The following is a 20,808-nucleotide window of genomic DNA, read 5'->3' on the forward strand; positions in this document are numbered from 1 at the left end:
CTTGAAAAACCACCTGTTGAGCACTATGCTCACTACCTGGGTGCAATACACCCATGTGAGAAACCTGCATATGTACCCCCCTAACCGAAGTAAAAGTTGAAATTAGAAAATTAGAACAAACAAAACAAGTACTTTTCTTCAGGAAGTTCTAATGAGGAGATATCGATGATACAGAAAGAAAAAATATATAAAGTAAATAATAAATGCTGAAAAAGAAACACAGTGTAGGGGCTGGAGTTCCAGAGAGGTTCTATTCTAGACGGAGTGCTTCGGGTTGACTGGGATTAATCATCCCAGAATTACATTCCAAGTTCAGAGCTGTTTCTGTTAAGCTCCCGTTCATCTCATTTGTACTTGGGGAATTTGGTCAGATGGACACATAATTGCATACCTTTTTTTTTAGGGAGAGCTCAACAATGTGACACTGTTTGTGTTGACGCTGTTGAAATAGTGTGTCAGCAAATCCCTGTCTTTTCCCCTGTCCAGTGTCCTTAATAGGGGAGGAGTTGTTGAAACCTGATCCCTTCAAAGAGTCCAAGGCATAGCCATGTAAGCCGGAGTCATATGAATTGGTAGTCGAATCTAATGCTTGTAGCAATATTCCTGTCATGAACAGAATACACTGAATTTGTCATTTATCATTTTAACAATTCTTGAATTATACTGTTATATATGTAATAGGTCCAAGTTTGGTTTTATTTTATTTAAACTTACCTATGTACACACTTTTAAGTAGGCACTGAACAATTCTGCTAAAGCATTAATACAAAAATCAATGTCACATCAAATACATAAAGTGGTAAATATTTTTGTGTAAAAAGTAAAAAGCATCTCTTAAACCCTAACTTTGAAACGGATTGATACGCAAACCTAAATTTGTTTTGCAAAGCCACTGTTTCAATGGAAAGCAATGCGTAGGAAGAGAAATCATGTGACAATATATTCCTCCCTAGTAATATGAAATGGATCAAGGAAGCAGAAGATGTATCTATTTAACTTTGATTGATGGTTCAAGAGGATTTTGTAAGTGTTATTGTGGATGTAAAAGTTTTTCTAAGAAGTTGGGGAGATTATTTCAGGTAACCCTCAACCTGACAGTTGTTCCCATCCTTCAAAGTCTAGACTACTGCTGTACCTCGCAGGTAGAGAGGACAATTTGCAGATGGCATTGGAGAAAAACTGTGCCCTTTACTCTCCCAACCACTGAACAGATCTCAGTATTGTTATTAGAAAGAAATTAGTCATGAGCTATTGGCAAGTGACTGAGTAAGATGTCTGAGTATTTTTTAAAAGTTTAGGTGGATTGAAAACTCTTTGCAATAACCTTCCAAAGCACAATGGAGGGAAGGGACTGGCTAATATAAAGCTGCCTGTTATTAAATTATCCTGGGATGGGAAGCAAGCTATTATGGAGTTACCTGGGATGGTAGGGGGCAGAAAAGCAACAAATGCTGAGGAATTGGATGAAATGACAACAAGAAAAAATGAATCTAAATCCAAGTAAAGTTATCTTGTAGACTGTTCCTGACCAAGGATTTAGAAGAGAGCTTTTATTTATTGATTGATTGATTGATTGATTGAGACAGAATCTTCCTCTGTCGCCCAGACTGGAGTGCAGTGGTGCAATCTCTGCTCACTGCAACCTCCGCCTCCCGGGTTCAAGCAATTCTCGTGCCTCACCCTCCCAAGTAGCGAGGACTACAGGCATGCGCCACCACACCTGGCTAATTTTTGTACTTTTAGTAGAGACAGCGTTCCACCATGTTGGCCAGGCTGATCCCTAACTCCTGACCTCAGGTGATGCACATGCCTTGGCCTCCCAAAGTGCTGGGATTACAGGTGTGAGCCACCATGCCTGGCCTAGAAGAGAGCTTTTTAGAAAAATGCAAATAACAATGCTAATTGTCTCTGATTCTTTTAAGTTTGTTGGTGGGTGAATATATCTATGCAGATGTGCATCGTATATAACTCTTAGTAATCTGTTCATTGGATAATGGTGATTCAACCTGAGTTATCTCAGTTTGTTTTCTTTCGTGTTACAACATTTCAAGTATGGTTCATCTGGACCAGCCTCTGATTTGGGGAAGACTAAGTGAGAGCACACTGCGGAGAGTGAGTCCTGGTCGGTTTGGGTATGGCTCTCAGCAGATTGACCCATGAGGGCCTCCAGCTGCTGGATTTAATTCACTGATTTCGTATAAACTAGATTTCCCTGGGAAATCTGCTATGCACACACAGTGAGAAAGCAACCATGAGAAGGAGGCCAGGGCTGGGGCTCTGCAGTGCACCGCGGCTCACTACAGAAAAGCACGCGCCTCCCAGCAGGACTGTTAGCCCAGAGAGGAAGCCTGCTGGGGTTTGAGCTTATTTGTGTTGTCAGTATCTCTTATCATAGCATCAGATTCAGTGTTTTCTTAAGGAACAAAACACAGGAAACGGCTTGCTGTCATTTTCTATTTCTCTAGTGAATCTCCTGTATCTGAAAGTCACAAACTTCTTTCTTTAAGACCCATGGCTTATTTTTCCAATAAGAAGTGAAAGGTCTAGGCTGTCAATATTTGAAATCCGGGGGCAAAAGGCAGCCTCTTTCTATCATGAAGGAAAACATACAATGTGGAAAAGAGCTCCCTTTGGAGTGGATTTATCTTCACCTAAATTGAATGCATTGATGAAGATTACGGAATTGATGTTTCCAAAATTCGTTGACATGTTCAGATGAAAATACAAATGATTATTTTTAGTATTATTATGTTATGTTAAATAAACTTGCTGAGATTTTTTTTAAGTTTCAATGTCTTCAGCCTCCAGTAGAATAGTTGTGATTAAAACAACACACGTGCTTCCCATTTGGCTGGTCATGGGAATATTTTGAAACAAGGAATATTTTAAAGTTAATTGTACATGCATATAATGCCCCGTTAAATTTTGAAAGTATTGAACAATTTGCAGTGGGAGGTAAAGTAAATGTCTAATTCTGCCACTTTCTTTGTGGTTCAGTGAAGCATCTTCTTGGTCATTGCCCTAACTGAACCTGAGCTAGGATGTTCCATCACATTGACCTTGTTATAATTTTGAAACAGGAATTCCGGAAGGATAGAATTGTTCCATTCTGTTGCCCCTCTAACCACTCCAAGGTTTCTTGATGTATCTAGGTCATGACAGAAAAGACAAAAAAACAAAAATGACTCTGAAAACGGAAAGTCAGCGGGAGAGTTACATATATTTCCTTTTTTAAAGCCTTTTAAGCTTTGGAGTTGAGAAATGCTTTTTCTTGTCTTTTAAAATGTGTTAAGTAGTCACATCTTGAAAAGGACCAGATAAAATTATGTTTTTGAGGCCAGGCATGGTAGCTCATCCCAGCACTTTGAGAGGCCGAGGCAGGTGCATCACTTGAGGTCAGGAATTCTAGACCAGCCTGGCCAGCATGGTGAAACCCCATCTCTACTAAAGACACAAAAATTAGCCGGGCATCATGGCAGGCGACTGTAGTCCCAGCTGCTTGGAAGGCTGAAACAGGAGAATCGCTTGAACGCAGAAGGCAGCGGTTGCAGTGAGCCGAGATTGTGCCATTGCACTCTAGCCTGGGCAATAGAGTGAGACTCTGTCTCAAAAAAAAAAAAAAAAAGTTTGATTTTTCATTTGCCTAAGATTAAATTTAGGGCTCATCTAAACCCCAAGGGACTTCCTATGTATTTGACTTGGATTTTGGACAATAGAAATGAATAAGTTGGAATAGCTCAGATGTTACATGGTGGAATCTACCTATAGAATACCACCAACCGCCTCCTTTATGTGTTGTGAATGACCCAAGCGGGATCATGCAAGTCTCCATAGGCATGTGTCTTCTTGTCAGATACTTCTAATTGATTGTGATGATTTTCCTGCTGAGCCTTGGTGTAGCTTTACAACCCTACTCAACACAGCCTTGCAGGCAGCAAAGCCAGTGGGCAGGAATTATTAAGTGAGCTGAAACTGGGCTCTAACCTAGGCTAGACTAAACAATAGGAAGTCAAGGTGATATCTAAGAGTCATACATATTTTCAAATATAAAAATATTCCATTCATTTGGAGGAAGGTAGGATGAAGAAGGTAGACAGTACTAATATGTCAGCTGGTAAGTAATTATTCAGTGCCTTTTTTGTTGGGAATTTACCTGGATACAGACGGGCCTCCTAGAAGAATGTGGCATTTCACCTCCCCCTGTACATGGGCTTATGATTTCACTGCAAGAATATAGTTAATATACAACATAATCAGTAAACATTAACACACTCCATAATATGGCAGGCAAACTTTATAAATATTATTTCAACCCTCTCACTCAAAATGAAGTAAGATTTTATAGAGAGGTATGTTCAAAGAAAGGCTTCTTGGAGTTGAAAGTATTGTTCATGTCACAAATTTTGAAATGGATGCAGAAGCATTTGGAATGTAGCATACGGGATGCTATGAGTTGATGTGTCTAAAAATGTTCAGCGAAATCAATTATAGACTTTACCTCAGAAGAAAGTCTTGACTTTTTCAATGGATAAAAGTGTTGTTTTATAGAAATACTTTAGAAACATTTTTTAAAAAATTACGGGTATTTCAGAAAATGAGAGATAACTACAACCAAATAATTCACATTAAAGTTGTGGATTGAATTGACGGAGTAATTTAATGTGTGTCTATTAGATGCAAGGCAGTGTGCTGGACCACTGAAGTATGTAAAAATGTAACTGCTTGTAAAAGCTGATAATCTAGAGTTGAATGCGGTAGCTAATGAAATTACAAATTAGTTTATGATATATGCAAATGTGGGAAATAGAGTCACAAAAACAATAAGTAATTCTAATCAAGATACATGTCAAGTTCAAAAAGCTTCTAAGAACTATGGTACCTTGGAACCTGATTTAATTCTGAAAATCCACCACATTAATTATATCTTTGAAATTTAAAAACTAAGTTTCTAAATGCATCAATGGCCCTTGGAATGAAAACTCAGAACCTTTAGAAATCTGTGGTAATGACAGGATCGTGTCTAAGTCTTTAAAATAATATGATTTATTCTCAGTAGCCTGCAGAATTGTTTATCATCTCAAGTCCTACTTCAGAACATAGACAAAAGGTCCTCCCTTTTCTGGGTTTAGATAGAAATAGTTGATTTCAGCTGAACTCAGCAACCTTGTAAATAGCTGTTTCTATGAAATACATATGCTCACTTGGATAAGAGCCAAGTTTCACAAATTGCTAATGCTGGATCTAAGTTGACTAGTGAAACTTATTCCAAAAACAGGCAATGTGATAATTCAATATTTTGCTGTTGACATGTTTCGAGAGCCAGCACACAGCATCCTTTTCCCAGTTGCTCCCAGCTTAGCTTGCCAGAGGCCTACAGAGACCAGACTTCAAGATGTTCTTGTGGACAGGAAATTACACAAAAATCCAGCTGGAATTTACTTTTTTGGTGGAAAAAAATAAGGAATGACTGGCTTAAAGTTGTAAGTGAGGTGATCTTAATGATAGGACCAAATCCATTACAAAAATACTTAGCAAATGAAGTTTAAAAAATTTTATTTTCAACTAGTTTTTAAAAGACTTCAGTTAGGAGCACATTAGAAAGATCTCAGCTTAGCTCATGTACAGGCAATATCTAAACGAACTTGATTATTTATTAAGTTTTTTTTCTTATTAAGATGTCTTGGCTCTATAGCAAGAAGCATAAGTAACTCTCCATTGCATAGTGGATCCCACGTTTTGTGGATATGAAAGAGTTAGCTTTAGGAGAAATGTCATAACCAAAAATAGAACCAGATACATAGCTATGACTGAAGTAAAGTTCTTGCTATATGGTACTGCTTCTTGCATTTGGTCAATCTGAAGATGCGTGACATCAAGTCTGACACAGTCAGTTTAGCATAGTCTCCTTAAGGTTTGACTATGGAATGTATGAATTCGTAAATCTGCTTTCTCTTTATTGAATATATTCAGACCTATCACAGCTGTTGATGGATTCCATGCTTTGTTTACAAGAGGAGCACATGGAAGCACACAACCCAAGAGCCATATTTTCTTCTTACTGCCAAAATCTCGCTTCAGATTTGATTTAGGTGCTTGGATATTTGCATCTAGTTCACTTTACTTACTTTTTTCTACTTTGCTAGGGCAATGTTTTCCAACGGTAAGAAAGAATGAATGAATTCTAGAAAAGGATGAGCACATGACCAGATCGAAGCTTGGAAAGTTTGAATTCATGATCCATTGTTAGCATCTTCAGGGTCAGGAGGTGAAGCCTCCAGTCCTAAATTCTAGGTCTATAGCTAGGCAGGACATCTTCTTTTTGCCTTCCAGATACCCACTCCACCCTTCTCCACCCTGCTGTGCGCTCTGGAGGTTGACCTATAGGCTCCACATCAAGGCACCTCCCTTGCTTTCAGACTTTGAGTTAAGTCCAACCAACAGGCAGCACCACTTGGAGGCTGAAGGAGGCAGTAAGCAGGCTCCACCTGCCTGCGTCTTTCTCTCTGATGTTCTGGTAACTACTCTCTCCTGTTACTCCTAAGGGCCGAGAAGTGATAATTGCACCTCACTGTCCCCATCTCCAAAATGCTACTCTGACCCCTCCCCACTTTCCTATAATCCCCCACCTTGTAAATAGTCCCTGTATCACGCTTTTGGCAAATTTGTCGGCTGCGCACTGACTATCTGATGCAATCTGCAATCACAGAACTCATACTATTTGGCTAAAGAGTTGATGACATTTGTTCTGTTTTCATGGAGTTTGAGGTACTGGTGCACTACTTTGCCAGATAATCAGAAAGTGTATCCCCGTTGTGGGATAGGGGAAGCAAGACAAATGTTTAACTGTTCAAGGGTATTAATTCAGTCATGGTTTTAAGACAGAATTAAGGCCGGGCGCGGTGGCTCAAGCCTGTAATCCCAGCACTTTGGGAGGCCGAGACGGGCGGATCACAAGGTCAGGAGATCGAGACCATCCTGGCTAACACTGTGAAACCCCGTCTCTACTAAAAAATAGAAAAAAATAGCCGGGCGAGGTGGCTGGCGCCTGTAGTCCCAGCTACTCGGGAGTCTGAGGCAGGAGAATGGCGTAAACCCGGGAGGCGGAGCTTGCAGTGAGCTGAGATCCGGCCACTGCACTCCAGCCTGGGCGACAGAGCCAGACTCCGTCTCAAAAAAAAAAAAAAAAAAAAGACAGAATTAAAAATGTCGATAAAAAACATAGTCATGGCTGGGTGCGGTAGCCTATGCCTGTAATCCAGCACTTTGGGAGGCTGAGGTGCGCGGATCAGGAGGTGAGGAGATCGAGACCATCCTGGTCAACATGGTGACACCCCATCTCTACTAAAAAAAAAAAAAATATATATATATATATATATAACCGGCCGGGTGTGGTGGCTCACGCCTGTAATCCCAGCACTTTGGGAGACCGAGGCGGGCGGATCATGAGGTCAGGAGATCGAGACCATCCTGGCTAACATGGTGAAACCCCGTCTCTACTAAAAAATACAAAAAAAAAACTAGCCGGGCGAGGTGGCGGGCGCCTGTAGTCCCAGCTACTCGGCAGGCTGAGGCAGGAGAATGGCGTGAACCCGGGAGGCGGAGCTTTGCAGTGAGCCCAGATCGCGCCACTGCACTCCAGCCTGGGTGACAGAGCAAGACTCCGTCTCAAAAAAAAAAAAAAAAAAAAAAAAAAAAAAAAAAACCCAAAAATTAATTGGGTGTGGTGGCGCATGCCTGTAATCCCAGCTACTCCAGAGGCTGAGGGAGGACAATTGCTTGAACCTGGGAGGCAGAGGTTGCAGTGAGCCGAGATTGCACCACTGCACTCCAGCATGGTGACAGAGAGAGACTCCGTCTCAAGACAAAACAAAACAAACCCATGATCATATGGTTTCACATACTATTTATCTGCAGTTCCAAACATATCATAAAGACATCCTATATTTCATGGTTCAGTGGAGTTCAAGAAAAGCAAGTATTTGAGAAAGCAACTTGAATCAAAGAAGCTGGGGTAGTTCTGAAGAAAGGGAAATTAACATCTCCCCCAAATGCAAATGCTTTCCGTGCACCTGTACTATAGAACTGTGGTATGGAGAACTGTGGTGTGGAGAACTGTGTGTGGAGAACTGTGGTATGGAGGACTGTGGTATGGAGAACTGTGGTATGGAGGACTGTGGTATGGAGAACTGTGGTATGGAGGACTGTGGTATAGAGAACTGTGGTATGGAGAACTGTGGTGTGGAGAACTGTGGTGTGGAGGACTGTGATGTGGAGAACTGTGGTGTGGAGAACTGTGGTGTGGAGAACTGTGGTATGGAGGACCGTGGTATGGAGGACCGTGGTATGGAGGACCGTGGTGTGGAGGACTGTGTGTGGAGAACTGTGTGTGGAGAACTGTGGTGTGGAGAACTGTGGTGTGGAGGACTGTGGTGTGGAGGACTGTGGTGTGGAGGACTGTGGTGTGGAGAACTGTGGTGTGGAGGACTGTGGTGTGGAGGACTGTGGTGTGGAGGACTGTGGTGTGGAGGACTGTGGTGTGGAGGACTGTGGTGTGGAGGACTGTGGTATAGAGAACTGTGGTGTGGAGAACTGTGGTGTGGAGGACTGTGGTGTGGAGAACTGTGGTGTGGAGGACTGTGGTGTGGAGGACTGTGGTGTGGAGACTGTGGTGTGGAGAACTGTGGTGTGGAGAACTGTGGTATGGAGGACCGTGGTGTGGAGGACGTGGTATGGAGGACCGTGGTGTGGAGGACCGTGGTGTGGAGGACTGTGGTGTGGAGGACTGTGGTGTGGAGGACTGTGGTGTGGAGGACTGTGGTGTGGAGGACTGTGGTGTGGAGACTGTGGTGTGGAGGACTGTGGTGTGGAGGACTGTGGTGTGGAGGACTGTGGTGTGGAGGACTGTGGTGTGGAGGACTGTGGTGTGGAGGACTGTGGTATAGAGAACTGTGGTGTGGAGAACTGTGGTGTGGAGGACTGTGGTGTGGAGGAACTGTGGTGTGGAGGACTGTGGTGTGGAGGACTGTGGTGTGGAGGACTGTGGTGTGGAGGACTGTGGTGTGGAGGACTGTGGTATGGAGGACTGTGGTGTGGAGAACTGTGATGTGGAGAACTGTGGTATGGAGATATGGAACATGCAAAGTCGTTCTACATAACGTGATGATGGGGCCATTCTTCATTTATTCCCTGGTCTGGAAAAGACTTTGAGAAACAGGACTACATTTAAGCACCTTAGACATATTTCTAGAATTTTGGAGTTTGCTAAAAACCTAGAAAATATTAGGCACCGGATTGGTTTGACTTGCTGTGACATACAAGGCACTTAGGTTTGTTAGGTTTGATACAAGAAAGGCTTTTTGAGACTGTTCAACAGAAAATTTTGAATTTTTAACTGCATACTCATTAAATTGCATAATGCAAATACAGATTGACAAACACATATCACATATATGACATTTCTTTTTTGAATATAATGGAGGAAAACACGGTTTTTAGTCTAGTTATCATTAGACTTTTGTTATAGAAAATAAACAAATTCACCCAACTCTCTGTGCATTCATGGCACTGTTGCTTCTCAGACACCAAATGAAAATTTAACTTCCTATGTCCTCCTTTTTAGATTAAATTCAGCTGTGTTTTCTTTTGAAAATGGAATGGAAGTGAAAACAGAATGTTGTTCTGCCGTATATCAAGATGAGGGCTGATATTCTGTCCAGAGTTTCAGTAAGTAGAATTGATTTGCTGAAATGCTGAAATGCTTGCAACTTTACGCATTTTCGAAATCTTCTTTCTAAATGGATGGAAATGGCGATGGAGGCAGAGATCTTGACCATACTCGCTGTCTGGGGCTTCTATGTATTACCGTGTGAAAATGGTCTTTCCTCATCTGGAATTCCCCTTCACTTCCCACCATTATGTAACCAGCTCCAGCATCTCCACATGGCAAACCCTTCTCAATGCCCCTGCACACAGAATTTGTCCTTTGCTCCTCGCCCTCTGTATGTGCCCGGTGCTTCTGCTGTGGCATGTGCCACACTGTGCTTTTTAATATGCCCATCTTGGTAATGTGCTCTAGATTCATCTGTGGGACTGAACCTTGTCTTTGATCATTAGCGCACCTTGTGGAAACTAATTTGCAGGCAACAGTGTTGAACTATTTGTCTCTATTCTAATTCTCATTTTTTTGTGGAGAGAATAGAACGGAATAACTTTTACTGTGGTTGTGAAAACCTGAGAATTCAACTGGAATCGAGTTCTCTTGTAAAATGTGAGTTTGAGGGAAGAAACAGTGTGCAACTTGTTTGTGATTATATTGCTAGACAACCATGGGTCCATTAGGTATCATGTGCTAGTCCATTTTGCATTGCTATAAAGGAACACCTGAGCCTGGGCAATTTATAAAGAAAAGAGGTTGATTTGGCTCAAGGTCTTGCAGGTTACACAAGAAGCATGGTGCCAGCATCTCCTCAGCTTCTGGTGAGGCCTCAGGAAGCTTTAATTCATGGTGGAAGGTGAAGGGGAGCAAGAGAGAGAACCAGAGAGATGAGGAGGTGCCAGCCTCATTTAAACAACCAGATCTTGTCAGAACTAATGGAGTGAGAACTCACTCGTTACCATGGGGAGGGCACCAAGCCGTTCATGAGGTATCCGCCCCCATGACACAAACACCTCCCACCAGGCCCCACCTCCAACACCAGGGATCACATTTCAACCTGAGATTTGGAGGGACACATCCAAACGATATCACATCAGTAAATATTTATTAACTACTTTAAGAAAGACAAAACAGACCAAAAACTAATATCTTTATCAGATATCTTGCATCATCCTGTAAAAGCCATTAAACTTTCCATTTAAAAAAACCCACAATTTTTAGCCATTTTCTGATGCATACTTTCTTACAAGCTTGTGAACATGTCCCCAAGAATGAGCTCACCTTTCTTTCAATGTCTTTCCCTTTTTATACTGGAAAGAAAAGGAAAGCAAAATATATGCATGCATATGTGTCTGTGTGTGTGTGTGTGTGTGTGTGTGTAGTTTATCAGAAAGGAAAAGCTCATCTTCCTTGATCATCCTGAGTTTGCTGCAAGCTGCTGATGGCAGCTGCATTGACATTTGTCTCACTGAAGTGGAAGAGCAGATGTGTTGCACCGGAGTCCTCTTGCAGGTCTTCCATTCTGAAGGCTGCACTCTGCGTCACAGTGTCCTAGACTAGCTGCAGCCCTTCCAGCTGGTGAGCTGCTTTTTTTCTTCCCGTTTAAATACTTCCTTGGTGCAGCCTGAGGGTTGGAAGGCTGGGAGTGGGAGAGAGTTTGTTCTCGAATTTATGAGCTGTGAGTGCAGGGAACTTAAGTGCGGCAGTTCTCCAGTCGACATTACAGATATGGGCAAAATAGTAATCCTTCCTATCATCCCACAGTCCATAAAACATATACCTTTTAATGGTGTGGGCATAATTATCGGAAGTATTAAGTTAATTGGACAGGCACTGATGCAAGGTCTTAGTAGTAACTGATTGTGGCTTGGTGCATTTCCTTAACATTCACAGATTGTATTTCAAATGACTGTTGCTGACAGAACTCCCAAATATATTCTTGGAAAATGTGATTTCTTTCTTTCTTTCTTTTTTAAAAGCTCATCATCTCCACTGAGCCTTAACAATTTACATTAAAAATGCTATTTGGAGCCTCCCCATCATTTTCCCTTTAGCCTTACTGGAAAATGCTTGCTTTTTTACAAGGTTGCAACACTTAGAATCAGGACCAAGGGTTATGGCTACTAAATTCCAAGTTGTCTTTTATGTACTTACTTCAAAGCAGGCTTATATTTTCTTAGTATCTTTTACTAGCATATCAGTCACCAATACAATGAAAAAGAATAATCTTGACTAAATTCATAGCCATTTTTTACAGCATATCTGATCATACCCTTTATAGACAGAGAGTAATATGCATTAAAATAATCTCTTGAAAGTCTTTTTTCAAAAAAATTTGTTTTGGTCTTTATCTTTCTAAGTGTCTGGACCATGTATAATAGGAAGCATAAATTCCCTTTCCAGTGACTGCTGTGTTCATGCTTCTCATTTTATTTTATTCATTCTGTTTTATGGATTTTGCAAAGCTGACTTTTGGTTAACCTTATGCCCCCTGAGGCTAAACTTTTGATTTAAAATTATTTGAAGCCCTCGGCTCCCTGGGTTGTGGAGTGCATATAGATCCGTCTATGGCTTTAGGTGACTCAGAGCTAGGAAGAGTGATTACAGAGTCGACGCCAGTAACCAGCTGCTGGCCTCACAGGTGCAAAGGAGGTAGCACTAGGTGACCGGGGGTTACACTTGTCCCTGGAGGTCAGCAATGGTGCCAGAGTATTCCTCTTCCAGGGTCAGTGATTATACAGATGTGGATGCAATAGCATGGAACCCATTTCAACCACTTTAGCATTTGACTAAGCCATTCATCAAAGGCCTCAATTAAGCCAAGCCTTTCTCTGTCCTCCCCACACTGGTCTGGACAGCAGCTTCATGCACTAGGGCAGTACACCCCTGTAAGCTCTTCATTCTCTCGCCCGTCTAGGTGCTTGTTTCTTTCATTTCCCTCCATCCATGAGGCTTCTTAGTGCTTCCCTTCCAGGCTTTGCAACCTTAGTTGGACATTTATTGCAACTGTCACCTACATTATAGACTTCCTTATCTCTTAACCCTTGACTGTGATCATCATGCCACTTTAGGAAGAATACCCACTTCACTTCCCCATCCATCTTCTCTGCTTTTGCACCAAGCTTAAGAGACTTGAAAAAGTTCTAGACCTAGAATGCACTGGACCTGTCTCTTCTCTCTTCCTCAGTAGTCCACAATCCTGCTTCATTGCGAAGACGGACATTAGCTCTGAAAACTCAGTTCTCCCAACTTGCCCTGAAATGTGTATTTCTAGGCCTTACCTCTGTTCTGAGCTCTATCCCTTTTACTAAATAAGTTGATGCTCTTTTTATCCATGTGTGCATTAATGTCCACCTTCCCTTTTTAATACAGTGTGTATAGGTAGAAGGAGCCGCTATTTGATGTCAGAATGTTTGAGTTTCGGATATGGCTCAATTTCCTGCCAATTATGTGACATACATTGTTGAAAGGCAAATAATATTATCAGTATTACGTGTGTTCTCATAATACTTTTGTAAGTTTTTTTCTACCTTTTTATTTCCCTACCAGTGCTCTAGGTCAAGTTTATTCATGGAAATACCAGCTATGTCTTCTTAAAATCCTGCTTTGATAAATCGCTCTCCCCAAATTAAACTCCTAGGTGTAATGTTTAAAGCAATAACAAACTAATGCATGGTCCAGACACTTAGAAAGGAAAGATACAAACAGCTTAAAGGAAAGATAGTTTAAATACAAACAGCTTACAGTTACTTATTTAAATATATATTTTCAGGTCTTCACTTTTCCTCTACATTCTCTGCTCTCATCAGACCAAATATCTTCTGAAGCCACCAAAAACTGTCCTAACTTCCCATTCGCATCACCAGCCACCTTCTCCTTGTCTCTTTTATTCCAATATATTATTCACAGGCCATGATCACGAACTAGACAATATTGACCACCAGTTTCATTTAATATCTACCGGACACAATCATACTATCTAGCGTATTGCCTCCTTCATGGTCTAGAAATCTGAATTGTATTATTATTATGTCCATTACTTCGTAACTCCCTGGTTACTGCTTAAAAATATATGCCCAAGGAAGTCTTTATTCTCTTTGCCTTGGTTTGCTAATACATAAAATGAGGAACAGTGTGTTTTTTGCCTCATAGGTCTTCATGGAATTTTACAGGTTAATTAAAGCATTCTGAAAGCTTCTTGAATAAAGATTAATAAAGATATATATTTAAATATTTGGTGACCAGTTTCATTTTTCTCATTGTTACTATTATTCATATCAAGCTATTCTTATCTTTTTCTCAGCTTTAAAACAATTCGTAAATGAAAGGTCAAATTGTGACCAGTGGCCACTGTAGTACAGATGGAGTAAAAGGAATCCAGACATGATATGTGATTCTTTCCTACACAAGTGTTTATGTGCATTTCTTAAATATAGGAAGGAAGGAAGGAAGAAGAAAAGGAGAAGAGGAAGCAAAGGAAAGAAATTCTACAAAGCAAATGTTTAAGAATCTGCTAACACATTTTAATGAAGCTCATTAACTGAAACTTTGACTCCACGTAGAATATTTCACAATAGAACCATATATGCCCCCAGAAATAATTTTTTCTTAAATTTAGAGATCTAATTGTACCTTTAATACTGGAAGTGAGTGGAAATGTGTTGCCTGTCATTTTAAAGTGGCCTTGAGAGGAGAAGTAACTTGCAGCCAAGTTACAACATCCAGTTTTTAAAATTTATTTTAAATTTTTTTCGTACAAGATGAAGATCTTTTTTTTTTTAATTATGATACTTTAAGTTCTAGGGTACATGTGCATAACGTGCAGGTTTGTTACATATGTGTACATGTGCCATGTTGGTGTGCTGCACCCATCACCTCGTCATTTACATTAGATATTTCTCCTAATGCTATCCCTCCTGCTTTCCCCTACCACATGCCAGGCCGCTGGTGTGTGATGTTCCCCACCCTGTGTCTAAATGTTCTCATTGTTCAAATCCCACCTATGAGTGAGAACATGCAGTGTTTGGTTTTCTGTTCTTGAAATAGTTTGCTCAGAATGATGGTTTCTAGCTTCATCCATGTCCCTACAAAGGACACAAACTCATTCTTTTTTATGACTGCATAGTATTCCATGGTGTATATGTGACACATTTTCTTAATCCAGTCTGTCATTGATGGACATTTGGATTGGTTCCAAGTCTTTGCTATTGTGAATAGTGCTGCAATAAACATACGTATGCATGTGTCTTTATAGCAGCATGATTTATAATCCTTTGGATATATACCCAGTAATGGGATGGCTGGGTCAAATGGTATTTCTAGTTCTAGATCCTTGAGGAATTGCCACACTGTCTTCCACCTTGGTTGAACTAGTTTACAGTCCCACCAACATTGTAAAAGTGTTCCTATTTCTCCACATCCTCTCCAGCACCTGTTGTTTCCTGACTTTTTAATGATCACCATTCTAAGTGGTGTGAGATGGTATCTCATTGTGGTTTTGATTTGCGTTTCTCTGACGGCCAGTGATGCTGAGCATTTTTTATATGTCTGTTGGCTGCATAAATGTCTTCTTTTGAGAAGTATCTGTTCATATCCTTTGCCCACTTTTTGATGGGGTTGTTTGATTTTTCTTGTAAATTAGTTTAAGTTCCTTGTAGATTCTGGATATTAGCCCTTTGTCAGACGGGTAGATTGCAAAAATCCCATTCTGTAGGTTGCCTGTTTACTCTGATGATAGTTGCAGAAGCTCTTTAGTTTAATTAGATCCCATTTGTCTATTTCGGCTTTTGTTGCCATTGCTTTTGGTGTTTTAGTCATGAAGTCCTTGCCCATGCCTAGGTCCTGAATGGTATTGCCTAGGTTTTCTAGGGTTTTTATGGTTTTAGGTCTAACATTTAAATCTTTAATCCATCTTGAATTGATTTTTGTGAAGGTGTAATGAAGGGATCCAGTTTCAGCTTTCTACTTATGGCTAGCCAGTTTTCCCAGCACCATTTATTAAATAGGGAATCCTTTCCCCATTTCTTGTTTTTGTCAGGTTTGTCAAAGATCAGATGGTTGTAGATGTATGGTATTATTTCTGAGGGTTCTGTTCTGTTCCATTGGTCTATGTCTCTGTTTTGATACCAGTACCATACTGTTTTGGTTACTGTAGTCTTGTAGTATAGTTTGAAGTCAGGTAGCATGATGCTTCCAGCTTTGTTCTTTTTGCTTAGGATTGTTTGGCAAATGCGGGTTTTTTTTTTGGTTTCATATGAACTTCAAAGTAGTTTTTTCCAGTTCTGTGAAGAAAGTCACTGATAGCTTGATGGGGATGGCATTGAATCTATCAATTAACAAGGTGAAGATCTTTTCTGGGTCTGACAATAAGTTTTCTCCATCTAGTGACTGTAAAGGAGTTTGACAATTCTCATAAATTGAAAAGTTATTGGGAGATATAAATCCGATTGATGAAGGCCCATCAATCGGATCATGTTTGTTTAAACACAAACAGCTTCAGCTTTCCAAGACTTCCTACTGTAGCTCTTGTGTTAATTTTGCTAATGGCTGGCAGTGTGTGACTTCTTCATCTCTTTGGTTCTCTGGTTCCTTCTGGAGATAAAGTTCTATGATTCTATTCATAGCAGTTCTTAGCCTGATTGGGTTACCAACATGGATAAGAATCTGATAAAAGTTATAAACTATATTTTCAGTGAAAATCACAATTTCCTAAAACATATGTGTGTGTGTGATATGGTTTGGCTGTGTCCCCACCCAAATTTCCTCTTGAATTGTAATTCCCACAATTCCCATGTGTCATGGGAGGAACCTGGTGGGAAGTAATTCAATCATGGGGGCAGATCTTTTCTTTGCTGTTCTTGTGATAGTGAATAAATCTCACGAGATCTGATGGCTTTAAAAATGGGAGTTTGCCTGCACAAGTTCCCATTGCCTGCCGACATTCACATAAGACGTGACTTGCTCCTCCTTGCTTTCCACTATGATTGTGAGGCATCCCCATCCATGTGGAACTGTTAAGTCCAATAAACCTCTTTCATTTGTAAATTTCCCAGTCTTGGCTATGTCTTTATCAGCAGTGTGAAGACAGACTAATACAGTAAATTGGTACCAGTAGAGTGGGGTGCTCCTGAAAAGATACCTGAAAATGTGGAAGTGACTTTGTAATTGGGTGACAGGCGGAGGTTGGAACAGTTTGGAGGGCTCAGAAGAAGATAGGAAAATGTGGAAGAGTTTGGCACTCCCTAGAGACTTGTTGAATAGCTTTGACCAAGATGCCGATAATAATATGGGCAATGAAATCTAGGCCGAGGTGGTCTCAGATGGAGATGAGTAACTTGTTAGGAACTGGAGCAAAGGTGACTCTTATTATATTTTAGCAAAGAGACTGGCAGCGTTTTGCCCTTGCCCTAGAGATTTGTGGAACTGTGAACTTGAGAGAGATGATTTAGGGTATCAGACAGAATAAATTTCTAAGCAGCAAAGCATGTAAGAGGTGACTTGGGTGCTGTTAAAGGCATTCAGTTTTATAAGGGAAGCAGAGCATAAAAGTTTGGAAAATTTGCAGCCTGACAATGTGATAGAAAAGAAAATCCCATTTTCTGAGGAGAAATTCAAGCCATCTGCAGAAATTTGGGTAAGTAACCAGGAGCCAAATGTTAATCACCAAGACAATGGGGAAAATGTCACCAGGGTATGTCAGAGGTTTTCATGGCAGCCCCTCCCATCACACTCTTGAAGACCTAGGAGGAAAAAGTGGTTTCCTGGGCCAGGCACAGGGTCTTCATGCTGTGTGCAGCCTAGGGACTTGGTGCCTTGCATCCCAGCCACTCCAGCCATGGCTGAAAGGGGCCAATGGAGAGCATGTGCTGTGACTTCAGAGGGTGGAAGCCCCAAGCCTTGGCAGCTTCCACATGGTGTTGAGCCTGCAAGTGCACAGAAGTTAAGAATATGGGTTTGGAACCCTTTGCCTAGATTTCAAAAGATGTATGGAAATGCCTGGATGCCCAGGCAGAAGTTTGCTGCAGGGGTGGGGCCCTCATGGAGAACCTCTGCTAGTACAAAGCAGAAGGGAAATGTGGGGTTGGAGCCCCCACACAGAGTCCCTAATAGGGCACCACCTAGTGGAGCTATGAGGAGAGGCCACTATCCTCTGGACCCCAGAATGGCAGATCCACTGACAGCTTGCAATGTGCACCTGGAAAAGCTGCAGACTTTCAATGCCAGCCCATGAAAGCCTCCAGGAGGGAGGCTATACCCTGCAAAGCCACAGGGGTGGAGCTGCCCAAGACTATGTGAACCCACCTCTTGCGTCAGCATGACCTGGATGTGAGACATGGAGTCAAAGGAAATCATTTTGGAGCTTTCTGATTTGACAGTCCTGCTGGATTTCGGACTTGGGTGGGGCTTTGGCCAATTTCTCCCATTTGGAACGGCTGTTATTTACCCAATGCCTGTATCCCCATTGTATCTAGGAAGTAACTAAATTGCTTTTGATTTTACAGGCTCATAGGTGAAAGGGACTTGCCTTCTCTCAGATGAGACTTTGGACTGTGGACTTTTGAGTTAATGCTGAAATGAGTTAAGAATTTGGGGGACTGTTGGGAAGGCATGATTTGTTTTGAGATGTGAAGACATGAGATTTGGGAGGGGCCAGGGCGGAATGATATGATTTGTCTGTGTCACCACCCAAATCTCATCTTGAATGGTAACTCCCACAGTTTCCATGTGTGGTGGGAGGAATCTGGTAGAAGGTAATTGAATCATGGGGGTTGATCTTTCCTGTGCTGTTCTCATGATCGTGAATAAGTCTCACCAGACCTGATGACTTTAAAATGGAAGTTTGCCTGCACAAGCTCTCTCTTTGCCTGCTGCTGTCCATGTACAACGTGATTCGCCTTCTGCCATGATTGTGAGGCATCTCCAGCCATGTGGAACTGTGAGTCCAATAAACCTCTTTCATTTGTAAATTGCCCAGTCACAAGTATTCTTTATCAGCAGCATGAAAACAGACTAATACAACTAATAATGTATAATATATATTATACATAATTATATTTACATTATTATATAAAATTACATTTTCCATAATTTTATTACATTATATACATTACATTGTATGTTTACATTGTATATATATTTTCTTTTAAGCTGCCCAGTGTCAAACTCTTTGCGTGAGTTTTTGGGACAATCAATCCTCAGCATCAGCATAGAACCCAGAATCTGCAGAGGCCCATTTGCAGTCTGTGACCTGCACAGACAGAATGCTGGCACGTGGTCTCATCCTGCTTCCTCCTGGGTCTTGAAATCAGAGTTAGTGTTGCAAAGAAGCCGGCACAGCTTAGCATTTATTCTCCAGGCATGAGCGGGAGCAGCATTTAAGGTTCCAGGCCAGCAGCAGCTGTTTCCAGTGGTGAAATACCATGCCGCCAGCAGAGGAGTCTTAACCAGTCTCGCCTGTGGTGTCGTTTTCATTATTGTTTTGAATCCCTGGCCTCCCTTGGTTTTATAACTGATTTCTGGGATATATAATATCTTTCCAGTAAATTCAGTGAACTATCCAATGTATTATTAAATTTCCTTTCTCACATGAATTCACCAGAATTAGTTTTTGCTGTTTGCAAATAAGAACTCTAAACACATAAAGATTCTTCTTTCTTTATGTGAAGAAGTTCACATAAAGAACTTCTTACACATAAAGGTAAGAAAAAAATTCCGCCTATAGCTTCAGTGTTTCAGTGTTTTGATGAGCCCCTTAAGCCTGCCGTGGATTTTGCTTCCCTCTCTCAATCTGATGGGGTTGGTGGTTTTCTGGACTGTGAGGGTGGGAGAGTATTTGCAAGTCCTGGGGTAAAGACGCCTGCTATAAAAAGGCATGAACTGGCTGGGCGTGGTGGCTCACACCTGTAATTCCAGCAATTTGGGAGGCCAAGGTGGGCTGATCACTTGAGGTCAGTAGTGCAAGACCAGCCTGGCCAACATGGTGAAACACTGTCTTTACTAAAAATACAAAAATTAGCCAGGTACAGTGGTGGGCACCTGTAATCCCAGCTACTCAGGTGGCTGAGGCAGGAGAATCGCTTGAACCCAGGAGGTGGAGGTTGCAGTGAGCCGAGACTGCGCCACTACACTCCAGCCTGGGTGGCAGAGAGAGACTCTGTTTCAAAAAAAAAAAAAAAAAAGCTGTGAACCCAATTAGTTGTTTAAAAAACTAGGGGTGAAAAACCTTGATTTTCTCATTGTATTAACATAAGGTAAAAGTCATGAGCTGGTGCATATCAATTCTAGAAAGTGAAATTTAATTAAAAAGGATTAAATTTTAATCTCAATTATTTACTTTACTTTTTCAAATTTGTTTGTTTCTGTATTCTTTTTATTATTATTTTTAAGGTGGGGCCTCACTCTCTATCACCCAGCTGGAGTGCAGTGGCATTATCTTGGCTTACTGCAGCCTCGATCTCCTGGGCTCAAGTCATTCTTCCACCCTAGCCTCCCAAGTAGATGGGACTACAGGTGCACACCACCATCACTGGTTAATTTTTGTATTTTTAATAGAGCTGGGGTTTCACCATCCTGCCTAGGCTGGTGATCTCAAACTTCTGAGCTCAAGCCATCCGCCCGCCTCAGCCTCCCAAAATGCTGGAATTACAAGCATGGGCCACTGCATTCAGCCCAATTATTTACTTTAAAACTTGCTCTTTTCCTTTTATTTCTCTGCTAATGAACAGGGCAAATCTCTGTCTCCACTACAAAGTCAATCTAGCCAGATTCCTGAGAAACTCCTCTTCTGTCGTCTGCAAGGGCTTGCATATGAGCTTTCAATTCATCTGAAATAGCAGTTCCCCTACCGTGAGTGTTTTCGTAAAGACTTTCAGGACAGAAATACAGAGTGCCTTACTAGGTCAGTGCTTCCACCTAGTATCTACCACAAAGACAACGTATAAAAATCAGCTTCAAAATGTTTATGAAGTAACAGAGAGCCTCCAGTTGAGTGTCTACATTAACAAATAACGCACCTCCTACATATATGAATGGCCAGTTACACACAAACATTGAATAGATTTTGTTAAAGTATCAATGACTGATACTTAGGCTAAGACAATGAATGGCCAACCAGTGAAATAGCGTATGTGTATGTGTGCGTGTGTGTGTGTGTG

Source organism: Trachypithecus francoisi, unplaced genomic scaffold, assembly GCF_009764315.1.
Source record: "Trachypithecus francoisi isolate TF-2019V2 unplaced genomic scaffold, Tfra_2.0 Lachesis_group1, whole genome shotgun sequence".
NCBI lineage: Eukaryota > Metazoa > Chordata > Mammalia > Primates > Cercopithecidae > Trachypithecus > Trachypithecus francoisi.